The sequence below is a fragment of the Hemitrygon akajei genome, chromosome 11, assembly GCF_048418815.1.
Source record: "Hemitrygon akajei chromosome 11, sHemAka1.3, whole genome shotgun sequence".
Classification (NCBI taxonomy): Eukaryota; Metazoa; Chordata; class Chondrichthyes; order Myliobatiformes; family Dasyatidae; genus Hemitrygon; species Hemitrygon akajei.
Genome location: NC_133134.1, coordinates 103,304,574 through 103,323,734, shown reverse-complemented (window position 1 = coordinate 103,323,734; position 19,161 = coordinate 103,304,574). Strand labels below are relative to the sequence as shown.

The window sequence follows — 19,161 nt, the reverse complement described above, 5'->3', positions numbered from 1 at the left end:
AGACAAACATGAATAGGTGATTTCTGAAGTAGAAGGAAGAAAACTGCACAAGAGAGGCACTTACACAGAGAGAAGAATCCAGTGTTGCAATTCCTTCCATTTGGGAGGGAGGCCATGTTTAGAATGATTGTATTTAGGAAAGATAATAGATAAGTTGTTAGGGTTTGGGGGTCAGCTCTGGGTAAATACTGCTTGGGGCCTACCGTCTTTGCTAATCGAGGGCCGCTGCTATGGGGCTGCTCCCGTGGTGATGACAACAAAGGCCCTTCAGTGATCGGAGACACACCCCTCGGCTTATGATGTGATAGATTTTGGGAAGCCAGAGCAGACCATACAATGTGAATGACAGGTGTTACGTACCCTGTAACTGGGTGTCAGACCAGCAAAGACAGAAGTATCCATTGGAGTCTGGTGGTACCAAAACTAAAGGTGTTTATTAGTAAACAACACAATACAATATCAAAAATGCAAATATACATATACAACAAGTTAGCAATAACAAACCTAAAAGTGTAGGAATAATAATAATCAATAATAAACAAGCTCTATCAATGTCTAGGGGTAAATGAATTGTCATAGGAAAGTATAAAGTTCAGTGCAGTTCATACATGCTGAGGTAGTTATGGTTGGTGCATTGTAATTGTTGGAGAGAGAGAGAGAGAGCAAGCGAGATGTAACAGCTGCAGCAGGCAAACCTATTGCTTTCTGATTCCGTTGTGTCGTTGTCATTCAGTTATGACCCCTCTGGTCTATTCTGCTTGTAAATGATGAATGTTTTTTAGCAATATGCATTGATGGGACAGACATATTATGTGGCGGCGGCAACCGAGGGATGGATTCAGTGTCCTTTGGAAAGTCAATGTCGCAGCTGGTGAAACTTTAGATTTGACTGTTGAAGGACGAACTTTCCCCTCGGCCATCAATAAATGCAGAAATGAAAGAGAACCTCACAACCTTACGAAATGATACAAATCGATATTTGTGGGACTGTGTTGTTGCCAGATTGCCAGCGATTCCTCTCTGGAACTGGAGATCAAAAGTTCAAATACATCCATGGCTGAGGATAGTATCACATATTGCAGTAATATCAAGGTTATGTACACTGATAGTGGTATTGTTTAATGTCTGTCACCTTAGAAGATGGAAGACTGAAGTCGTGCAAAAGGAAGAGGATGATGTTTTTGTAATGCAGAGAAGGCGATTGTATAGCGAGTGTATGAATAAAATGATACCGTTATCATTGTGTAAGTGTCGCACACCTGCTGGCGGTCCTATGAGTAGTCAACAAATAGAGGAGAATAGTGATGCTAAGATAAATATCTTCGGATCAAGTGGAGTGAGCTGTTGTGCACTCAGGTGTTTGGTTGTACAGGTTTACGTATCATTACAATAAAGCTACCTGTCGATACTTGAAGATTCTCTCTGACTCTCCCACCGTCATTACAAGGGGTGATTCTTGTAACACTACCCTTTGGCTAAAGAAACCCTTCCTCATCTGTTTGTTCAAAACGTGGTCCAGACGTTGGCATAGTCCTGTCTGATCTGTGTCTATCACAATGATGTCGAGATAAGAGGTAACACCGTTAATACCGCACAGCATGGTGTCCATAAGCAGCTGGAGCCGACTTTATCCCGAAAGACAGACGGAGAAAGGAAAACATCACCTTGTGTCCTAATGGTAAGACGACTCTATGAAATTTCTGTCACTTCTACCTAGAGGTAGGCTTCAGCCAAGTCCAACGTCGCAAAGTAGTTCAATTTTGTGAAAAAATCTGCATGTACCGGCAATGGGTAATGATGAGTGCCCACAGTCACATTCAGACCGGTTGCGACCTCACTGTACCGTTTGCTTTCTTGATAATGTCTACTGAAACTGCCCAAACTGAGTAGCTGATAGTTTTGATCACATCAGCTAGTTCTTCTTCCCTTATTGGTAAGGCTGCGTATCGTTCTGGTCTTGGCGTCTGCTCGAAGGTTGAGTTCTGCTTGCAGTTTTGTGCAGTAACCTAAACCTTCTTGAAACACGGTGTTGCAGTTCATGTATGGTCTCACACACTGATAGTAGTAGTGCCGACTTACATGAGTTGAATGGCCAATGTCTTCGTACAGATCTCATCCAGAGGAATGCTCCAGAGATTAAGCTCGTCCATCCGCTCACTACCAGGGACATTCAGATTTGGCTGGTCCGTTAGGGAACACGCACCGTTGTTGTCTACTGTTTAGCTTTGTACAGTGCAGTTCGGCAGCAGCTGGAGTGTACCAGCCGATGCACTGCAGACCAAGTGATGAGTTGATCTGACTGGCGCCGCCCCATGTTCCCACCACTTATGTTTGGAGATAATGGTGACGCCATATCGAGCCATAGCTCGACCAACAGATTGTTGATAAATACGCTGACGTACCGTCCCCCTGCGGGCAAAGTCAACTTCTAGCCTGGCCCCTAAGCTCGTTGTAGAGTTTGATAGCTTATGGAACTTCTTGTCCTTGTGTTTCACTGGCGCAGAAGAGAGTGAAGGACGGCAAAAGCCTTCTTTGTGCTGCAAATGGCTTTCTTGAATTGGAAGTTTCTTGCATAATGTCACGCACCACAGTTCCGACAATCTGTATTTGGCCGCTTGGAGATCGGCTGACCAAATGTCTGGGCCATCTGAAGCTGCAGTGACATGGCGCTGTTCGACCAGGCTGGAATCCTGTGTCAGCGTAGTAAAACGATGACGTTCTTGAGTGACGGTTTGTAGAGACAGATCTGGGTCTTGCTCCAGTCTGGTCAGGAGCCGTCTGCGAACTCTCCATCACCAGGTGCCTGAAGTCCGCAAATAAGTTAGACATCATGTTAACCAGATTGAACTTCTCACATTCGTGATTGGCGACACCGACAAATGTGATTCAGTCCTCTGCGTCGCATTGGTAGCGAACATTGAAGAGAGGTCCTGAAGAAGGGTCTCGGCCCGAAACGTCGAGAGCTTACTCTTGTCCATAGAGGCTGCCTGACTTACTGAATTCCTGCAGCATTTTGTATGTGTTGCTTGGATTTCCAGCATCTGCAGATTTTCTCTTGTCTGTGACGGAAGAGAGTTGACTGCTTGCCAAATAAAGAAAATGCTTTTTAGCTGTCGGACAGTTTCGTCAAACAATAGGTCGCGCGGGTTCTTTGGCAGAATGAATTTGAGATAACACTCATGTTCAGCAGCACCCAATTCGCGTGTCTTTCACGAGTCGTCTTTGCTGGCGATCTCGACAGGGAATATACATGCGTAGCGTTTAAGTCATGATTGGAACGTCATACCGGATGTGCCGTGGAACTGGAAGTTGGTAATGTCTATGTAGTACAGCACCCAGTCGCCAATTTGTTATGTTTGCTCACCTGGAGCTTGTGGTCAGACCCGAAGCCAGGAGACATAATAAAGCCAGAACAGGAAATAAACCTTTACCCAATAAAGCCACACAACAACAAAAAATCTCAAAACTGAACAGTACATCGCAAAGCATGACAATTTATATAGTTTACCAAAGAGCATTCGAGACGTTAATAGGAACAAAACCAATCAGTGAACGTCAGCCTGGGATTGGTTATTTCGCTCGCCGTAACATCTTCATTTCAATTGCATGTTGTACAATGAATACAGCAGTGGTTCATCAACAATTAAGTGGGCAACAATTAGAAGTAATCTCATAAAATTTCCAAACTCAATGATTACAGCCTTTTTCTGACTTGCATTAAACGGGATTTCCCCAGATATACATTTCCCTCATTCCCTGTGTACTAATTAGCAACATAATCTGCACGTTTACACTTGCTTGTTAATGAGGTTTATAAGATGAGAAGCAGAATGTCATGGGATTGAAAACGGACAATTTATGCCCCTTTTCAGCCAGTCATTTGATTAAAAAAAACAGCTGAGGCAGCCTTTATGAATATTTTAGAGGAGCACCAACATGAAAGACATGCTAAACAAAAGAGATTCTGCAAATGTTGGAAATCCAGAGCAACACAAACAAAATGATGGAGGAACTTGGCAGGTCAGGCAGCAGCTGTGGAAATGATGTTTCGGACCGAGACCCTTCTTCGGGACTGGAAAGAGTGGGGGGGGGGAGATGCCAGAATATAATGGTAGGGGGAGAAGAAGGAGTACAAGCTGGCAGATGATAGGCGAAGCCAGGTGGGTGGGAAAGATAAAGGTTTGAAGATGAAGGAATCTGATAGGGGAGGAGAGTGGATCGGGGGAGATGAACAGCGGGTGAGGATAAGAAGTAAGATGCCAGAGTGGTAAATAGAAGAAAATGGGAGAGGGAGTGAAAAAATACCGCAAGGAGAAATTGATAATCATGACATCAGGTTGGAGGCTACATGGACGGAATATGAGAACGGCCTCATCGCAGCAAAAGAGGAGGAGATGCACTGACTTGTCGGAATCGGAATGAGGAGCGGAATTAAAGTGGGTGACCATCGGAAAATTACACTTTCGACAGATGGAGCAGAGCTGCTCTACAACGTGGTCCTCCAATTTATGTTGGAGTTTCACGAGAGGAGGCCACATCGGGAGCACCAGATGCAATAGACAACCCCAACAGATTCGCAGTTGAAGAGTTGTCTCACTTGGACGGACTGTTTGGGGCCATAAGTGCAGGTAGGAGAGGCGGTGAATGGACAGATGTAGCACTTCGGCGCTTGCAGGGATAAGTGACAGGAGGGAGATTACTAGGAAGGGGAAAAAATGAAATAAGTGTTTTAACGCTACTGCTATTGGCATGGAAAATCTTTGTGGACATTATCTCTGTATTTTGTTTTGTCATAGAATCAAGGGTAGGTGGAGACTCAGAATCAGAATCAGGTTTATTATCACTGACTGAAAGGACGTGAAATTTGTGACTTGTGGCAACAGTTCAGTGAAAAGATATGAAATTACTTGTTGTAAGATTTACCCCTTATATTAATGAGCAGTGAGACACAGAGAGATCTGTATTTGCCGACAAGTACCTTTTTTATTTAAACTAACAAATACGTGAATTCATCATCTAACTTCCTTGTTTGCACACTCGCTAAGTATCCCTGACTCTCCTGAACAGTCAAAGAATAGCAAAAGAGTCCACGTTGGTCAGGCGTTCCTCGTAGGCCCAATTCACTCGGCACGTTCTTCACGCAGGGTTGCTCACGCTTGTATCCACGATGGTTATTCTGCTAAGTTACCTCTGCCAGCACTCACAAAGCATCTACTTTTAAATCCATCCCTTATCAATTCATATATTGCATTCCAGTGCCATTGGCCATAGGCCATTGACCTTTAACACCTTGTTATTGGCTGTGCTCCAAGACAGCATCCATTTTTTGCCCTCTTCCCATCAAGTGACAGTCGATAATTTATGGTTCTTTGTTCTCTATCAACGAGTTCGAATCACTCCAGGCAAGCACCAACTCCAACATTCACTAACCTGCTTATTTGGAAATGATCTCCAGTCCAGCAGATTACCTGAAGTATCATTGTGTCTTCTTTAAAACATTGATCAAGCCAAGCATGTCAAGCTCACAAAATGGAGAATAAAGTGTCTTCACAAAATAGCAGCCTTCATCCCCAAGAACGAGGCAAGAACAAAAACAACTAGTCTACCTGTTTCAACTGTCTTTGATTCATTTTAATTCACTGATTTATAGAATGTAGTTCTTACTGGCCAACATACTATAAATGGACCAGTCAGAAATCTGATGGAGGAGCGTAAGAAGCTGTCTCTAAATCATAATGTGGTTCGTCGGGCTCCTTTACCTCCTTCCTGATGGTAGCAAGAAGAAGGCACGTTCCAAATGGTGAGGTTCTATATTGATGGATGTTGTCTCTGGAGGCACTGCCTTTTGAAAATGTCTTTGATAGTGAGGAAGGTTGTGCCCGTGAGGAGCAGGTTCAATCTACACCCTCTGCAGCCTCTTGTAATCTTCTGCATTGAAACCTCCATGCAGTCAGAAAGATCTCCACATACAGCTATGGAGATTTGTAGGATAGTTTGATGACATACCAAATCTACTAAAACTTTAAACTTGTTTTTCTTTAAACTAGTTCCGTAAAGTAGATGCTACAGCAAGTATGCATATCATCACATCTATTTCGGCAGAAAGCAAAGGAAATTCTGCATGTCCCCCATGAGCCTCGTCGACTTTTACAGATACGCCAAAGGAAGCATTATTTCCGGATACAGCACAGCTTGATGTAGCAATTTATCTCCCCAAAGCAACAAGAAATTGCAGAGTTCTGAACATAACCTGCTTCCCTTCCATTGATTTTGACCACACTTCCTACTGCCTGAAATACTCCAGCCCAGTTATATTCTCTTCTCCCACTTCCCATCGGGCAGAAGGTACAAACGCTCGACAACATGTACCAGGTTTAAGGCCAGCTTCTAGCCTGCTGTTATAACTCTTAAGTGCACATCATATATGAAAAAGATGAACTTTTAATCTCTCAATCCAGTTCATCATTATCCTTGCATTTTATTTGTCTACATGCACTGCATTTTCTCTGTAACTGTAACACTTTAATCTGCATTCTGTTTCTGTTTTGCTTTTAAGCTACTATCTCGATATACTTATGTTTGCTAAGGTCTGTTTGAATGGCATGTAAACAAAATATTTTCACTGTATATGTTCATTTTGGTACCTGGGATGATAATAACCCTATTTCAGAACAGTGTAATCACTTTTCTGGGATTATAATGTAGGTCTCCCAACAGCCAGCGAGATATAGAGCAACAGATATGTAGGCTGTTTAGCGTCCTACTATTGATTGGGTACCTGCCCCTTACATTTGACCTCGGAAACTTATAAAATGCCTTCAGATTTAACCCTTCTGCCAGTGATGTTCTTTGATATCCTTTTGTCTTCCTAATTTCGATTTTAAGCAGCTCACTGTATTTGTTGTCATCTTGGTACGCCTCTCGATCTTTCGTTCCCTATTCCTGCTTTTGCTTCCTTTTTTTTCTCTTTATCCAACCCTCAATGTTCCTTCACAGCCAGGGTTCTCTACATTTGTTACCGTTACCGTTTGTTTTTGTTACCGTTGCAGGAACATGATGACACTAAACTTTTGTTATTTCTCCTTTGTATACTTCTCACTATGATGGTGTAGTCTTACCTACAAGTAGATCCTCACAATCTATTTTTGCCAAATTCGGCCTTATTTTAATGATATCGGATTTCCTCCAGTTCAGAGATATAGTGTCTTTGAGACAGACAGCTTGCAGCAGATGCGAAGGGCCAAATGGCTATTTTATGTTCATAGCATGGAAACCGCTTCTTCAGCCCAACTTGTGCTGACAGACTCATCTATCTACAGTAATCCTATTTTCCTACATACGCCCTCATCTCCTATTCCTTACTATTCACGTATCTATCAAGATGTTTTATAAAGGCAGTGATTGTACCTGACTATATCGCCTCCTCTGGAAGCTTGTTTCATATATCCACTGCCTTATTGGTGGAAAACTTATGAATTTCCTTTGGTCCTCGATTTTGTGCCGAACTATTACCCTTCTCCAAGAGAAGAAACGAGAAGGGGGTCAGAAGCCACAGATCTCCCTGTTTCCATCTCGGACCTACCTGGAGAATACCTGAGGAGGAAGGTTAAGCTGCGCAAGCGCGGGTGACGTCAGCGGCGAGCGCGAGCTTTAAAAAGCGACCCACTTTCAGGAGCGGGCAGCGGAGTGCGCAGGAGCAGAGTGCTGGGCTTTGGCGCAAGAGGACTTCGACAAGAAGCCTGTTTTTCATTTATTCTGACTAATCTGGGATCAGGTAATGGGGGAGACGGTTAGAGCAGTGGTGTGCTCCGTATGCAGTATGTGGGAGGTCAGGGTCAACACAGTTGTCCCTGATGACTACACCTGCAATAGGTGCATCCAGCTGCAGCTCCTATCAGACCGAGTTAAGGAATTGGAGCAGGAGCTGGATGAACTACGGATCATTCGGGAGGCAGAGGCAGAGATAGATAAGAGTTATCGGGAGGCAGTCACACCGAAAAGACAGGAGGTAGGCAAATGGGTGACAGGCAAGAGAGGCAGGGGGAGCAGACAGAGAGAGAAGAGCACCCCTGTGGCCGTTCCCATCAAAAATAAGTATACCGTTTTGGATACTGTTGGTGGGGATGACCTACCAGGAACAAGCTGCAGTGGTCCTGTCTCTGGCACTGAGGTTGGACCCTTGACTAGGAAGGGGAGGAGGGAAGAGAAGAGAGCGGTAGTGATAGGGGATTCTATAGTCGGGGGGCGGATAGGAGATTTGGTGGGGAAGATCGGGAGTCTCGGATGGTATGTTGCTTCCCTGGTGTCGGGGTCCGAGACATCTCAGATCGGGTGCAGGTTATTCTCGAGAGGGAGGGCAAGAATCCAGATGTTGTGGTCCATGTAGGGACCAATGACGTGGGTAGGATGAGTGAGGGGGTCCTGCGTAGGGAGTTCAGGGAGTTAGGTGCGAAGCTGAAGAGCAGGACCTCCAGGGTAACAATCTCAGGATTGCTACCTGTGCCACGTGCGAGTGAGGCAAGGAACAGAAGGATTATAAAGATTAATACGTGGCTGAGAGGATGGTGCAGGAGGGAGGGCTTCAGGTTTGTAGATAATTGGGCTTTGTTCCAGGGAAGGTGGGATCTGTTCCGAAGGGACGGTTTACACCTGAACTGGAGCGGTACTAACATTCTTGCAGGGAAGTTTGCTAGTGCTTCTTGGGGGGGGGGGGGGGGGTTGAACTAAATTTGCAGGGGGCGGGGATCCAGAATGTGAGAGAGGATAGCGAGAGGAAGAATAAAGGACAGGTGGGGACTACACGGTTCCGGAATATTAAGTGTGTAGTAGAGGAAGGTGGGGCGGAACAAGTGATAAGGAGGACTCATGTACAGAGGGATGGTCTGACGGAACATGGAGTTAAATGTGTTGAAAGAATAAGTAAATTTAGGAAGGACAACAAAATTCTAGGGGCGTATAGCCCGATGGGAGTTCGGGGAGCTGGGTTAAGCACAATAGGCAGAGATTCAAACAGAGAGAGGGGAAATGGGCTAAAAATTCTATATCTGAATGCACGAAGTGTCAGAAATAAGGCGGATGAGCTTGAAGCCCAGGTGCGAATGGGTAACTATGATGTTGTTGGGATAACAGAGACATGGCTGCAGGGAGATCAGACCTGGGAAATGAATGTACAAGGGTATACATGCTATCGTAGGGACAGAAATGTGGGCAGAGGGGGTGGGGTGGCCCTGTTGGTGAGGAATGAGATTCAGTCCTTTGCAAGGGGGGACATAGGGTCAGGACAAGTAGAGTCTGTGTGGATAGAACTGAGGAACAGTAAGGGCAAAAGGACCCAAATGGGTGTTGTCTACAGGCCACCAAACAGTAGCATGGATATTGTGTGCAAGTTGAATAGGGAGTTAACATTGGCATGTGGCAAAGGTAATGTCGCAGTAGTTATGGGGGATTTTAACATGCAGGTGAACTGGGAGAATCAGGTTGGTGCTGGACCACAGAACAGGGAGTTTGTAGAGTGCCTACGGGATGCATTCTTGGAACAGCTTGTATGAGAGCCGACCAGGGACAAGACTATTCTGGATTTAGTGTTATGTAATGAACAGGATTTGATAAGTGATCTCGCAGTAAAGGAGCCATTAGGAGGTAGTGATCACAATATGATAAGCTTTTATCTGCAATTTGAGAAGGATAAGGGCAGCTCGGAGGTATCAGTGTTGCAGATGAACAGGGGAAACTATGGAGCCATGAGAGAGGAGCTGGCCAAAGTTGATTGGACGGATAGCCTAGCAGAAAAGACAGTGGAACAGCAATGGCAGGTATTCTTGGGAATAATGCACAAGGTGCAAAATCAGTTCATCCCCCAGAGAAGGAAGGATTCAAAGGGGGGAAAGGGGCCACAGTGGTTGACAAAGGAAGTCAGAGATTGCATAGCATTAAAAAAAAGGAAGTATGACAGAGCTAAGGTGAGTGGGAGAACAGATGATTGGGAAGTTTTTAAGAAACAACAGAACTTAACTAAAAAGACAATACGGGGAGAAAAAATGAGGTACGAACGCAAGCTAGCCAGGAATATAAAGGAAGATAGCAAAAGCTTTTTTAGGTATGTGAAGAGAAAGAAAATAGTTAAGAACAATGTTGGGCCCTTGAAGAATGAATTGGGTGAAATTGTTATGAGAAACAGAGAAATGGCAGAAGAATTTAATGAGTACTTTAGATCTGTTTTCACTATGGAAGACACAAGCAATCTCCCAGATGTATGGATGGGCCAAGGACATAGGTAACAGAGGAAATGAAACAGATTGACATTCGGAAGGAAACGGTGATGAGAAGACTGATGGGACTGAAGGCTAACAAATCCCCAGGTCCAGTTGGTCTGCACCCTAGGGTACTAAAGGAGGTGGCCCTGGAAATTGCAGATGCATTGGTCATCATTTTCCAATGTTCCTTAGATTCAGGATCAGTTCCTGAGGATTGGAGAATGGCTAATGTCATCCCACTTTTTAAGAAAGGAGGGAGGGAGAAAACAGAGAACTATCGACCTGTCAGCCTGACATCGGTGGTGGGAAAGATGCTAGAGTCCATTATTAAGGATGAAATAGTGGCATATCTAGATAGCAGTGATAGGATTGGGCCGAGCCAGCATGGATTTACCAAGGGTAAGTCATGCTTGACTAATCTGTTGGAGTTTTTCGAGGATGTAACCAAGAAGTTAGACGGGGGAGATCCAGTGGATGTAGTGTACCTCGATTTCCAGAAGGCATTTGATAAGGTCCCACATAGAAGATTGGTGGGTAAAATCAAAGCTCAGGGCATCGGGGGGAAGGCATTGACATGGATAGAAAACTGGTTGGCAGATAGAAAGCAAAGGGTAGCGGTGAATGGGTGTTTCTCGGAATGGCAGGTGGTGACTGGTGGGGTACCACAGGGCTCGGTATTGGGACCACAGCTGTTTACCATTTACGTTAACGATTTGGATGAAGGCATAGAAAATAACATCAGCAAATTTGCTGATGATACTAAGCTGGGTGGCAGTGTGACATGTGATGAGGATGTTAGGAGAATTCAGGGTGACTTGGATAGGCTGGGTGAGTGGGCAGATACTTGGCAGATGGTATTTAATGTGAATAAGTGTGAGGTTATCCACTTTGGGAGTAAGAACAGGAAGGCAGATAATTATCTGAACGGTGTAGAGTTGGGTAAGGGAGAAATACAAAGAGATCTCGGAATCCTTGTTCATCAGTCACTGAAGGTGAATGAGCAAGTGCAGCAGGCAGTGAAGAAGGCTAATGGAATGTTGTCCTTTATTACAAAGGGAATTGAGTACAAGAGCAAGGAAATCCTCTTGCATTTGTACAGAGCCCTGGTGAGACCACACCTGGAGTATTGTGTACAGTTTTGGTCTCCAGGGTTAAGGAAGGACACCCTGGCTGTAGAGGAAGTGCAGCGTAGATTCACGAGGTTAATTCCTGGGATGTCTGGACTGTCTTACGCAGAGAGGTTAGAGAGACTGGGCTTGTACACGCTGGAATTAAGAAGATTGAGAGGGGATCTGATTGAAACATATAAGATTATTAAGGGATTGGACAAGATAGAGGCAGGAAATATGTTCCAGATGCTGGGAGAGTCCAGTACCAGAGGGCATGGTTTGAGAATAAGGGGTAGGTCATTTAGGACAGAGTTAAGGAAAAACTTCTTCTCCCAGAGAGTTGTGGGGGTCTGGAATGCACTGCCTCGGAAGGTAGTGGAGGCCAATTCTCTGGATGCTTTCAAGAAGGAGCTAAATAGGTATCTTATGGACAGGGGAATCAAGTGATATGGGGACAAGGCAGGAACCAGGTATTGATAGTAATTGATCAGCCATGATCTCAAAATGGCGGTGCAGGCTCGAAGGGCCGAATGGTCTACTTCTGCACCTATTGTCTATAACATGGGGGTGTCAACCTGAGAATTTAACCTATGAACATATTTGACATATTTCACTGGTAAAATTCATATATATAGTATAATAGGATCCTTCAAACTATCTTGGTGTAGTTTTACCGGTGCCGTTTATTAGGTTTTTTCCCTGAAGAAAACGGACTGTATTGTATTTTCAACTTCAAATATCAGATATATTTCAGAAACCTATTTATTCACACAATTGCATAATCATTTGGGTAATGTGTTTGTTCAGATAACTGTAACTAATGTTACCGCTGAGCCAGCTTAATGGCCCCTCTGGGAGAAACTTCTGTATATAAGTGCAGGTATCATTGAACATCGTATCTCAATGCACTGGTGTGATTCAGTCATTGTTACTGCTCACTCGAAATGCACCGACAAGAACTGATCCATCCACTTGATTTTGTTTACTACCCGATGCTTGCAGTTTTTGGTATTCCCGGTAAGTTACTGTTAGTTATGTAAACTTGTTTTTCACTGGACCATACTGTCGTATAGGTACTCTGTTGAAGTGATGGATTTCTTTAATATGTACGAATGGTTGTTATTCAGATATTAGAATTCGATAACAGATGCAAAATTCAGACTGTATGTACAAAGAGAGAAACAAAATAATTGAATCATGCGAGGAAGCCTTCGCCGTCTGTCAAATCTCCGGACCTCGGGCGCGTTGCGGATGAAAATCTTCCTTGATTTCGAGAATTACCGAGTTTTCTGTTGTAGAGCACTGTGTTGTCCATTGTGTTGTACATACCTCAACGTGGAGCAATTCAGTTTTCCTCCACTTGTGGCTGAAAACCCCAAAACAGCGGCACTTTGTTGGAACTTAAAATATAGACCAAAGATGCTGAAAATGCTCATCGGCAATTAATGCTTCAGGTTGAAACTCCCTCAGCTCTGTGTTCTAATCATTCACCATTTTCTCATCTTTTATAATCTTTCCTTTCCTATTTTCCCATCAATCTTTTTCCTTCCTTCTGCAAGGCTAAATATATGTAATTTACCAGCCTATTTATTTCACGCTAACTTGCATTTCGCTCTTTGAGTAGCTACACAAAACACATACTTGGCAGAATTTTTTTCCATTCATTTGAAAAATGTAACCTACTTTTGCAAACTAGTCTGGGTAATCCTTATCTGTCCCATCGATTTCTAAACCTTACTCATTCCACAGTTGAGAAACAATTGAAATTTAGCCAAGCTAAAAGAAGGAAACGTTCAAAATGTCATCAAGGTAAGGCTGGATTGTCTGGAGGAAGAGCACATGGCTGTGATTCTAAATGAATACGTTGTCCTCACTAAGGGTGAAGATAATTTTTCCATGATAAAGGGATAGAGACATTGGACATCAAAATCATGCAGTTATATGATATGTTGTTCCAACTGGACAGCACAATTTACCAGATTATAACCAGATGATAATGATGGGTAACCAATAGGCTGAATAGTTCCAGTTGTCAGTAATTTCTGTTGTGATCTTTGATCTTTGATGTTCAAAGAGCGTGTGTTGGAATCTGTGGATCTCATTAAATGAAATATACAACAATTTATTCACTGCTAAATGCTGTTTTAAAAATTACAGTAGTCGGTTTGCTCGGGCCTTTTCAGCGTCTCTTCTCAGTGTAAAGTGCTCTTCCATTCTCACCTCCATTTCTAATTCAGATCAGTTGATTTGAGTCCCCCATCCACTCCTCCCCATCCTCACCTCCAGTTTTGTTGGCCAAATCATTGTAAATGTGTTTAGACTGTTCTTTTTGTCACAACCTGCTCAGTAAGCATGTTTTATTCTCAATTTACAGTGAATTTACTGGCAATCGTGATCCTGTCCCGTGGGAAATGCGGACTCACCAAATGCATCACTTACTATCTGGTGTCGATGGCAGTTGGAGATTTGTTGGTCATTATCTCCGACGTAATATTGTATAAGATTGTTTATTACTTTTTTCGAGGGTCTTTCCTGGACACTACAATAATTTGTCGCTTCATTGTTCTTTTCTACACCTCAAGCCAGGATTGCGCTGTTTGGCTAACAGTGGCTTTCACTTTTGATCGTTTTGTTGCCATTTGTTGCCAACAGCTGAAAACAAAATATTGCACCCAGACAACGGCACTGATAGTGATTGTAGTCGTGTGCTCTATCTTCTTTTTAAAATGCATTCCCTGGTTCTTTGCATTTGGACCTCGATACGTTACCAACAATGTCCAGTGGGACTGTATCCTAACAACAAACTTCCATGCATCCAACGCATGGGCTGCTTTTGCATGGCAACATCGCATTGTCACCCCTTTGGTCCCGTTTGGTTTAATCCTGTTCTTCAATGTTCTGACTGTCAGGAATATTTTAATAGCAAGTAAGGCTCGCAAAGGGCTCAAAGGTTCCAGCAGCGGTGACAATCACCATGATCCTGAGATAGCCAACCGCAACAAATCTATCATTTTACTCTTCACTATATCTGGCAGTTTTATACTGCTGTGGACAACATACGTTGTGTACTTTCTGTATGTACGGATTACAAAGATCTTTTATCATGATAGTTTTCAAGATCCTTTATTTCAGGTTCAACAAGCCGGATCTATGCTCCAAGTTTTGAGTTCTTGTACAAACACCAGCATTTATGCAGTGACCCAGGCTAAATTCAGAAATGAAATTAAGAATGCAGTGAAATATTTGTTTACTTTTTGGTTCAAGTTATTAAACTGTAAAAGCAATTGAACATAGCGCTGGAATGCCAGATTAATGGCGGTATCTGTTCCACACTCAATCTGCAGTCTGTCTGAGGATGATTCATACTTTCTATATGAAAGTGAAACAAAATTAAAATTAGAGGGAGTAAAATTGCCCCCAGCTGAGAGCTAAAATATTCAATAACTCTAGGCTTATCTTCACCGCTATCCATGATCACTATTTCAATTCCTCATTTGCTTCTAAAGCTAATCCGCTCCTCTTGCAAACTCCTCCATTGACTTTCCCGTATCCTTCATTCTTTGATCCTGGGATTCACTAGTGTGAGCTTATAACACTGGTGTTGAGATATCTTCCCAGGTTCAATGGGATACACTGCACTGGCAACGCCAGCCTGTAGGCTGAGATTCCAGAGCGCTGATGGATGTGGCCGTTGTAATGCACCGAGCTCCCAGAGGGCGACATTGGTGAGACCTCGGCAGGGGTACTGTGTTTGCTCATTCACTCTCTTGTTTTCACTTTATCACCATATGCGCTGGCAATACCGGCACACAGGTACGGATTAAAGGCAGACTCCTTTGTAGAGAAAGCAACCAAAGGTTATTCATACTAATTCCAAAAGAACATCGATAGTTCAGCCCAGCAACACTGTGAGACTTAACATTCTCAAAAGTAGAACCCTGCCATTAGCGCTAATTGGGCATCCATTTAAATAATACAAATACCAAGGAATCCCCAAGCCTGTCAAAATAAACTTAACAAGTTTATACAGAAAGCACCAGGAGAACGGATTACGAAGAGCGAATCGCTCGTAAAATAAAACACAGGGAACTCTAAACGATTAACAATTCTCATTAAACAACGATTAAACTAGTCAGGTGATTTAAAAACCTCAGAGTCCAACGCTCTTCAAATCCCGGGACACCCCGAAGATCTCATTATACTCTCACTCACCCGAAATAGGAGGATAACAGATATCAAACTATTTGGTGGATTAGGCTTGTTTGAGTTCACGAATAAGATTAGGAATGAGAGGGAGAGGGAGAGAGAGAGAGGATCTGATTGAAACATGGGAATTACTGAGGAGCTAAACAGAGTGAATATGCGGAGGGTGAAGGAGTATCTGGAAATAAGGATCACTGCTTGAAAATAAGGCACAGATGAAGCAAAACATTTTCTCTCTAAGGGTATGAGCGTTTGGAACTTCAGTGCAGACAAACTCCACACCTCTACCTCCATCAGTCATCTTCGTCACCTCCACAAAACACTGAAACAAGTAAACCAGTAATACATGACCAGCCCTCACAATCCACGTTGGCTGTCTCTAATTAGGCCATGTACATCGGATCCCTACAAGTCCTCTCCAGTAGTTCTTCGCCACTGACAGGATAATCATGTCTAGAGCTTCCAGGATTATTCATGTTTCCTTCTTGAATAATAGAACAACATTAGCTACTCACCAGTTCTCGAGGACCTTGTCTGTAGCTGCAGATGACACGAATATCTTAGTCAAGGGCTAGCAGAATGATAATACACATCAGGAACAATTTAAAATAGGGTTGAAACATTTTACTTCCACTTTAATTTTAACTATTTTAAATCCAATCGCAATTCCTATCTGTCTTATCAGTCCATTGCCTATGCCTCGATGAGCCCACTCTCAGGTTGGAGAAGCGGCACCTCATATTCACTCTGGGTAGCCTCCAAACTGACGGCATGACAATCAATTTCTCTAAGTTCTGGTAATTTCTCCCCTTCCCTGTTTCTCTCTTTTTCCATTCCCCATTCAGGCTCCCCCTCACCCCTTCTCTTCTTTTCACCCTCCTATCACCTCCTCTTTCCCTTTCTCTCTTCTCCCATCAGATCCTTTCTTCTTCAGCCCTATACCTCTTTCACTTATCACCTTCCAGCTTCGCATTTCATCCCCTCCTTCCCTGAACCACCTATCTTCCCCCTCACCTGGATTCACCTATCACCTGCCAGCGCGTCCTCTTTCCCCTCTCCACCTTCGCGTTCAGGCTTCTTCCCTCTTTCTTTCCAATCCTGATGAAGGGTAGCAACCAAAAAAGTCGACCGTGTATTCCTCTCCATCAATCCTGTCTGACCTGATGAGTTCCTCCAGCATTTTGTGTGTGTTACTCTGAATTTCCAGCATCTGCAGAATCTCTTATGTTTAAACTGCCATTGTTTTACCCTCTATGAATATCGTGGGATATTCCATCCCCTCCCTCCGCCTCACTGCACTCTCTCCCTTCCTCGGTGTCCATCCTCACACATTTTCTCTCCTCCAATTACCAACTGACAAATTCTCTCCTCCCAGGACTGGTCTCACACATTCTCCCATCCCTGGGCATTGACAGGCTCACCCGCTCCTCCAGAGCAGCACCGTGATGGTCCTACACACCCCTCCAGCTCCTCCTTGGGCATCAACAAACTCCCCGTCATAATGGCACCAAATCAAAGATAATCAACACGGTCCATTCAGCAGATTTGCCAAATCTTTCTCAACGTGCCAAGCCATTTAATTTCCCTGAAGGCTCTTAATTACAATATAGTTACAACTTTGCTCAAAGAAATCTCTCCCACGAAGGTTTGTACACTTATACAACATAGAACAATACAGGTCCTTTGACCCGTATTCTACCGACAATTTAACCTACTCCACGATCAATTTAACCCTCCCCTCTAACACAGCCCATAATCACCATTTTAGTTGCATTCATGTGCTTAAGAATCGTATAAATGTATCTTGCATCAGCCTCTACATCAGTCCAGGCAGTGCGTTCCAGGCACAAATTACAGGCACGCTCCTCACTACCTGAGTAAAGCAGCCAACAAAATCAAAGACCCCAGGCACTCCACACACTTTGTTCTCCAGCCCCACCCACCCATCAGCCAGAAGCTACAAAACCCTGAAAGCTCATACCAACAGACTCAAGTACAGCTTCTGTACTGCTGTAATAAGCCTATTGAACAGTTCCCTGGTATTATAAGGTGGACTTCTGATCTCACAATCTACGTCGTAAGGACCTGCCACCTTACTGTCTACCTACGCTGCACTTCCTGCAACGCTTCATTTCTGTTATTCCTCCTCCCTTTGTACTGCCTCAATACGCTGTTGTAATGAAATAATCTGGATGGCACACAAAACAAAAGATTGTTTTATTGTATTTCAGTACATGTGAAAATAATAAATCAGTTTTATCCTTGACATTCTTCTCCCAATAAAAGTGAGACTAGCATGGTTCTGTTGAGCTATAGGGTTTTTTTCCCCTTGGTGAATGCTGCTTATAATTAGCGAATTAAAAGAACTGACAGGATCGCTCTATCAGCAGTTGACATGGAATTGATGGGCCAAATAGCCTTCCTCTTTATCATCACAGTTCCATGATTTATGTCCGTTCATTCATTCATCCATCCATCGTGCAACGATGAACACCACTCTAGTCATCTGGGGTGTGTAGGGGTTACGTGGCTGCGAAGATGGCTGAGACGACAATCGACGCTTGAAAGGTTCTCTGCCAGAGTGGACACAATATGGCAGCCATGTTGGTTTGGAGGTCACTGGCATGGGGTTGCCTGGCTAGCCCTAAGCCTCTCTGCACTTGTCCTTTCTGCTTCATGTGTCACTGCACCCTTATGAAGGGAGCGACTCCAGGTCTTTGGATGTATGTTCCCAGGTGAATATATTGATGCAAACAGCTTTTAGTGAAGATTTCAGGATGTCTTTATGGCCTCCAAGGGACGCTTTCCTTTCTGTAGTTTGCAGTACAGCAGTCTCTTAGGCAGCCAATGATATGACAAAGGGTCTGCGTGGCCTGCCAATGTAACTGGGACTACATCAGGATGATGTAGATACTGGGCAGGTCCACCTTGGTAAGCAGCTCAGTGTCAGGGATTCTGCCTTGCCACTACATGTTGAGAAGCTCTTCGAGGCTGACTGTGTGGAAATGGTTCAGTTTCTTGACATGCTGTCTGTACAATGTCCATGTTCTGCAGGTGTAACATAGAATGGGAAGTACTATAGCCCTATACCCATTCAGCTTTGGCTGTAGACTTGTGCCTCTTCTGTTCCAGGCGTTGCTGTAAAGTCTTTGCTGATCCTGGCGTTTACTTCATCATCACTGACAATATTCTGGGACAGTGTCCTGCCAAAGTAGGTGATTTTGTTCACTGGGTTGAGTGTTTATTGTGATGTTTAGCTCGAAGTATGATTTCCCTGCAAATGGCTGATGCATTACTTCAATTTTTTTGGTGTTGATGGTAACCCCAAAGTTGGGGGGCACAGTCATCAGCAAAAATAAAATCTCTGATGTTTGTCATAACCTTAGTTTTTGTTTGGAGTGATCAGAGGTTGGACAGTTTCCCATCACTGCTGATGGAATTTGATGCTGGTGCCGACATTGCTGACTCTCAAGACATCCGTGAGCATGGCGAGAAACACCAAACTGTATAGCGTTGGCGCCAAGACGGAGCCCTCCTTAACCCCATTTGAGACAGGTAAGGACTCAGATGTCTCATCATTCTTCTGAACTCGTGCC

The 19,161-nt window shown here is 43.8% G+C and overlaps 1 pseudogene; it reads left to right on the top strand.

Moving 5' to 3' along the window:
- LOC140736374 (uncharacterized) overlaps window positions 1-18,780 on the top strand; it is a 95,917-nt pseudogene extending 77,137 nt beyond the window's left edge.
- Window positions 18,781-19,161: the final 381 nt, after the last annotated feature.